The sequence below is a fragment of the Seriola dumerili genome, unplaced genomic scaffold (genome assembly GCF_002260705.1).
Source record: "Seriola dumerili isolate Sdu_G_001 unplaced genomic scaffold, Sdu_1.0 BDQW01000089.1, whole genome shotgun sequence".
NCBI classification, from domain to species: Eukaryota; Metazoa; Chordata; class Actinopteri; order Carangiformes; family Carangidae; genus Seriola; species Seriola dumerili.
Genome location: NW_019174344.1, coordinates 1,199,691 through 1,205,937, shown reverse-complemented (window position 1 = coordinate 1,205,937; position 6,247 = coordinate 1,199,691). Strand labels below are relative to the sequence as shown.

Here is a 6,247-nt window from a genome sequence, read left to right as displayed (position 1 = left end):
CATGGAAATGGGACAGATGTACTGAAAACTATATGGTCATATATTCCTCCTGCTCCCAACACAATGAGTCTCTTAGAAGAGCTCTCTCAAAACAGCCACTGCCAACACAGCATGTCTTACTTTCGTTCTCCTTCATTTTTGTCTCACTGTCGTCTTTACCAATATGAACAAATAGACAAGCAAGAGAAGGAGAGTGAGCAGTAGTGGATCTTATTAGATATTAAAATGCACACACCTTCTGTCCTCTGTCACCTTGCAGTCCAACATCTCCCTGATAAAAACATTGAGATCAAAACATTTTATTCAGATGCTTTACATGAACTAAAAGCTCAGCACACACAACTAGCAGCTGCTATGGAAACTACACGGTGCCACACCCCACAGCCTGTTCAATGACCATGTGTGGCCCATGTATCTGAAACACAAGAACAATCACACGTAAAAATGGGAAAGGACTGGTAGTATTCACCTTCTCTCCTCGAGTACCAGGAATCCCTGGGGGTCCCTGAAGAACACACAGAAACACACATGCTCCATTATATATGACTTCACAATAAAAAAAACATGCATGTTTCTACCACTAAGCAAGTTTTTCTTTGTCAGACAACAAAACTGAAATCACAATAATTTCATAACTCCTCTAAAGTCTGATTAAACAGTGATCACAGTGATAAATTTAAATCAATTAAAGATTTATTCAGCTGCTTCTCTCTATTTACTGTTGGCCCTTTCTCCCCTTTCAGTCCAGCACGACCCTCCTCGCCCTACGACATGACAGACAAAAGAAGATACACAAACATGACAGACTTAGTTTCTATCCTCCAGAGACATGTCCATGTTAGATCATAATTTCAATGATACAGTATTACAGTGCAACCTATGTCTTACTTTGGGTCCTGGATTTCCTTTCTCTCCTCTGGGACCAGATACACCAACACCAACTTCCCCCTGGCAACAGAAATCATATATATACCCTTCAAAAAATCCATTCAACATTTGAGCAGGAAGACAAAATATATGTTGGCTTAGATAGTCACCTTGTCCCCTTTCACCCCGACGGTACCAGGAGAGCCCTAGAAAACAAGATATTGATCATATAAAATCATAAATTTTATCTCTTCCTGTTCTTCTCTCTCATTCTCTCTCAGACAGATTACCTTTTCAAAAACTAAACTTAACAGTGCATCAAACAGTCTCAAGCAACTATCCAAAGGTCAGGCAGGACCAAAAGTCAAGGCTAAATATAGCAACTCTTGGCTGAACCTAGCTACTTCTCACAGTGTAATAAAACCATGACTTAAACTCACTGCTTGTCCAGGAGGACCAGGAGCTCCAGCATTTCCTGCACGGCCTGCAACGCCTTGGAGACCCTGAAAATGAAACTCACTAGTTGAAAATCACACCAAAGAGATTAAGGCTAAAAGCATACAGCACTGTGTGATCAGCAGCTCCACCGACCTTCTCCCCCTGTGGTCCTAGAGGTCCTGGTTGTCCAGTTTCTCCTCTCAGACCACGCTGCCCAGCATCACCAGACTTCCCCTGTGGCCCTGGATTACCAGCTGGACCATGAGGGCCTGAATCCCCCTGAAATGCAGTCACAGTTAGATTTTGACAGTGGCATGTCTGGCCTTTCTCTCCCTGCAACACACATTTTGTCACAACTGTCACATGGATTTATTTTCATTTCAGGCAAATTATCTAGAATTACCACCTTGCAGTTGTATGCTTCCATCAACCACTCAAGTTGTGGTTAATTAGCACATGAATTCTTGATTTATGGCCAAGAATGTTTCTTTGTGAGGTCACAGTGACCTTGACCTTTCACCTTTCATCACCAAATTCTAATCAGTTCATCCTTGAGTCCAAGTGAACGTTTGTACCAAATTTGAAGAAATTTCCTCAAGGTGTTACTGAATTATTGCATTCATAGAAACACACATGCTCCATTATATATGACTTCACAATAAAAAAAAAAACAACAATGCATGTTTTTAGCCCTAAGGAAGTTTCCCTTTGTCAGACAACAAAACTGAAATCACAATAATGTCATAACTCCTCTAAAGTCTGATTAAACAGTGATCATAGTGATAAATTTAAATCAATTAAAGATTTATTCAGCTGCTTCTCTCTCTATGCCTCCATACAGACTGCCTCCTGGTGGATTAGACATTTTGAAAAAAGAGCCTTGAAAGAGATGCTGAAAGCTTTGGTTGAAAGGCTCTGTTGATGTATGTTGTGTTCCTGAGTGATGGATAACACTTGATATTTACTGTTGGCCCTTTCTCCCCTTTCAGTCCAGCACGACCCTCCTCGCCCTACGACATGACAGACAAAAGAAGATACACAAACATGACAGACTTAGTTTCTATCCTCCAGAGACATGTCCATGTTAGATCATAATTTCAATGATACAGTATTACAGTGCAACCTATGTCTTACTTTGGGTCCTGGATTTCCTTTCTCTCCTCTGGGACCAGATACACCAACACCAACTTCCCCCTGGCAACAGAAATCATATATATACCCTTCAAAAAATCCATTCAACATTTGAGCAGGAAGACAAAATATATGTTGGCTTAGATAGTCACCTTGTCCCCTTTCACCCCGACGGTACCAGGAGAGCCCTAGAAAACAAGATATTGATCATATAAAATCATAAATTTTATCTCTTCCTGTTCTTCTCTCTCATTCTCTCTCAGACAGATTACCTTTTCAAAAACTAAACTTAACAGTGCATCAAACAGTCTCAAGCAACTATCCAAAGGTCAGGCAGGACCAAAAGTCAAGGCTAAATATAGCAACTCTTGGCTGAACCTAGCTACTTCTCACAGTGTAATAAAACCATGACTTAAACTCACTGCTTGTCCAGGAGGACCAGGAGCTCCAGCATTTCCTGCACGGCCTGCAACGCCTTGGAGACCCTGAAAATGAAACTCACTAGTTGAAAATCACACCAAAGAGATTAAGGCTAAAAGCATACAGCACTGTGTGATCAGCAGCTCCACCGACCTTCTCCCCCTGTGGTCCTAGAGGTCCTGGTTGTCCAGTTTCTCCTCTCAGACCACGCTGCCCAGCATCACCAGACTTCCCCTGTGGCCCTGGATTACCAGCTGGACCATGAGGGCCTGAATCCCCCTGAAATGCAGTCACAGTTAGATTTTGACAGTGGCATGTCTGGCCTTTCTCTCCCTGCAACACACATTTTGTCACAACTGTCACATGGATTTATTTTCATTTCAGGCAAATTATCTAGAATTACCACCTTGCAGTTGTATGCTTCCATCAACCACTCAAGTTGTGGTTAATTAGCACATGAATTCTTGATTTATGGCCAAGAATGTTTCTTTGTGAGGTCACAGTGACCTTGACCTTTCACCTTTCATCACCAAATTCTAATCAGTTCATCCTTGAGTCCAAGTGAACGTTTGTACCAAATTTGAAGAAATTTCCTCAAGGTGTTACTGAATTATTGCATTCATAGAAACACACATGCTCCATTATATATGACTTCACAATAAAAAAAAAAACAACAATGCATGTTTTTAGCCCTAAGGAAGTTTCCCTTTGTCAGACAACAAAACTGAAATCACAATAATGTCATAACTCCTCTAAAGTCTGATTAAACAGTGATCATAGTGATAAATTTAAATCAATTAAAGATTTATTCAGCTGCTTCTCTCTCTATGCCTCCATACAGACTGCCTCCTGGTGGATTAGACATTTTGAAAAAAGAGCCTTGAAAGAGATGCTGAAAGCTTTGGTTGAAAGGCTCTGTTGATGTATGTTGTGTTCCTGAGTGATGGATAACACTTGATATTTACTGTTGGCCCTTTCTCCCCTTTCAGTCCAGCACGACCCTCCTCGCCCTACGACATGACAGACAAAAGAAGATACACAAACATGACAGACTTAGTTTCTATCCTCCAGAGACATGTCCATGTTAGATCATAATTTCAATGATACAGTATTACAGTGCAACCTATGTCTTACTTTGGGTCCTGGATTTCCTTTCTCTCCTCTGGGACCAGATACACCAACACCAACTTCCCCCTGGCAACAGAAATCATATATATACCCTTCAAAAAATCCATTCAACATTTGAGCAGGAAGACAAAATATATGTTGGCTTAGATAGTCACCTTGTCCCCTTTCACCCCGACGGTACCAGGAGAGCCCTAGAAAACAAGATATTGATCATATAAAATCATAAATTTTATCTCTTCCTGTTCTTCTCTCTCATTCTCTCTCAGACAGATTACCTTTTCAAAAACTAAACTTAACAGTGCATCAAACAGTCTCAAGCAACTATCCAAAGGTCAGGCAGGACCAAAAGTCAAGGCTAAATATAGCAACTCTTGGCTGAACCTAGCTACTTCTCACAGTGTAATAAAACCATGACTTAAACTCACTGCTTGTCCAGGAGGACCAGGAGCTCCAGCATTTCCTGCACGGCCTGCAACGCCTTGGAGACCCTGAAAATGAAACTCACTAGTTGAAAATCACACCAAAGAGATTAAGGCTAAAAGCATACAGCACTGTGTGATCAGCAGCTCCACCGACCTTCTCCCCCTGTGGTCCTAGAGGTCCTGGTTGTCCAGTTTCTCCTCTCAGACCACGCTGCCCAGCATCACCAGACTTCCCCTGTGGCCCTGGATTACCAGCTGGACCATGAGGGCCTGAATCCCCCTGAAATGCAGTCACAGTTAGATTTTGACAGTGGCATGTCTGGCCTTTCTCTCCCTGCAACACACATTTTGTCACAACTGTCACATGGATTTATTTTCATTTCAGGCAAATTATCTAGAATTACCACCTTGCAGTTGTATGCTTCCATCAACCACTCAAGTTGTGGTTAATTAGCACATGAATTCTTGATTTATGGCCAAGAATGTTTCTTTGTGAGGTCACAGTGACCTTGACCTTTCACCTTTCATCACCAAATTCTAATCAGTTCATCCTTGAGTCCAAGTGAACGTTTGTACCAAATTTGAAGAAATTTCCTCAAGGTGTTACTGAATTATTGCATTCATAGAAACACACATGCTCCATTATATATGACTTCACAATAAAAAAAAAAACAACAATGCATGTTTTTAGCCCTAAGGAAGTTTCCCTTTGTCAGACAACAAAACTGAAATCACAATAATGTCATAACTCCTCTAAAGTCTGATTAAACAGTGATCATAGTGATAAATTTAAATCAATTAAAGATTTATTCAGCTGCTTCTCTCTCTATGCCTCCATACAGACTGCCTCCTGGTGGATTAGACATTTTGAAAAAAGAGCCTTGAAAGAGATGCTGAAAGCTTTGGTTGAAAGGCTCTGTTGATGTATGTTGTGTTCCTGAGTGATGGATAACACTTGATATTTACTGTTGGCCCTTTCTCCCCTTTCAGTCCAGCACGACCCTCCTCGCCCTACGACATGACAGACAAAAGAAGATACACAAACATGACAGACTTAGTTTCTATCCTCCAGAGACATGTCCATGTTAGATCATAATTTCAATGATACAGTATTACAGTGCAACCTATGTCTTACTTTGGGTCCTGGATTTCCTTTCTCTCCTCTGGGACCAGATACACCAACACCAACTTCCCCCTGGCAACAGAAATCATATATATACCCTTCAAAAAATCCATTCAACATTTGAGCAGGTAGACAAAATATATGTTGGCTTAGATAGTCACCTTGTCCCCTTTCACCCCGACGGTACCAGGAGAGCCCTAGAAAACAAGATATTGATCATATAAAATCATAAATTTTATCTCTTCCTGTTCTTCTCTCTCATTCTCTCTCAGACAGATTACCTTTTCAAAAACTTCACTTAACAGTGCATCAAACAGTCTCAAGCAACTATCCAAAGGTCAGGCAGGACCAAAAGTCAAGGCTAAATATAGCAACTCTTGGCTGAACCTAGCTACTTCTCACAGTGTAATAAAACCATGACTTAAACTCACTGCTTGTCCAGGAGGACCAGGAGCTCCAGCATTTCCTGCACGGCCTGCAACGCCTTGGAGACCCTGAAAATGAAACTCACTAGTTGAAAATCACACCAAAGAGATTAAGGCTAAAAGCATACAGCACTGTGTGATCAGCAGCTCCACCGACCTTCTCCCCCTGTGGTCCTAGAGGTCCTGGTTGTCCAGTTTCTCCTCTCAGACCACGCTGCCCAGCATCACCAGACTTCCCCTGTGGCCCTGGATTACCAGCTGGACCATGAGGGCCTGAATCCCCCTGAAATGCA

General features: G+C 41.7%; 4 long non-coding RNA genes across 4 annotated transcripts; all 4 read right to left on the bottom strand.

Moving 5' to 3' along the window:
• Window positions 1-718: 718 nt before the first annotated feature.
• LOC111222134 lies at window positions 719-1,548 on the bottom strand. The gene is made up of 5 exons (XR_002665115.1): window positions 1,459-1,548; window positions 1,308-1,370; window positions 1,038-1,073; window positions 889-948; window positions 719-764 (listed from the first exon to the last, which is right to left on the bottom strand). It is a non-coding gene; the product is annotated as an uncharacterized LOC111222134 (long non-coding RNA).
• An 890-nt stretch (window positions 1,549-2,438) lies between these two features.
• On the bottom strand, window positions 2,439-3,099 carry LOC111222138. Its single transcript, XR_002665116.1, has 4 exons — window positions 3,010-3,099; window positions 2,859-2,921; window positions 2,589-2,624; window positions 2,439-2,499 (listed from the first exon to the last, which is right to left on the bottom strand). It is a non-coding gene; the product is annotated as an uncharacterized LOC111222138 (long non-coding RNA).
• Window positions 3,100-3,989: 890 nt separating this feature from the next.
• Window positions 3,990-4,650, bottom strand: LOC111222139. The gene is made up of 4 exons (XR_002665117.1): window positions 4,561-4,650; window positions 4,410-4,472; window positions 4,140-4,175; window positions 3,990-4,050 (listed from the first exon to the last, which is right to left on the bottom strand). It is a non-coding gene; the product is annotated as an uncharacterized LOC111222139 (long non-coding RNA).
• An 890-nt stretch (window positions 4,651-5,540) lies between these two features.
• LOC111222140 lies at window positions 5,541-6,201 on the bottom strand. The gene is made up of 4 exons (XR_002665118.1): window positions 6,112-6,201; window positions 5,961-6,023; window positions 5,691-5,726; window positions 5,541-5,601 (listed from the first exon to the last, which is right to left on the bottom strand). It is a non-coding gene; the product is annotated as an uncharacterized LOC111222140 (long non-coding RNA).
• Between the last annotated feature and the right edge of the window lie 46 nt (window positions 6,202-6,247).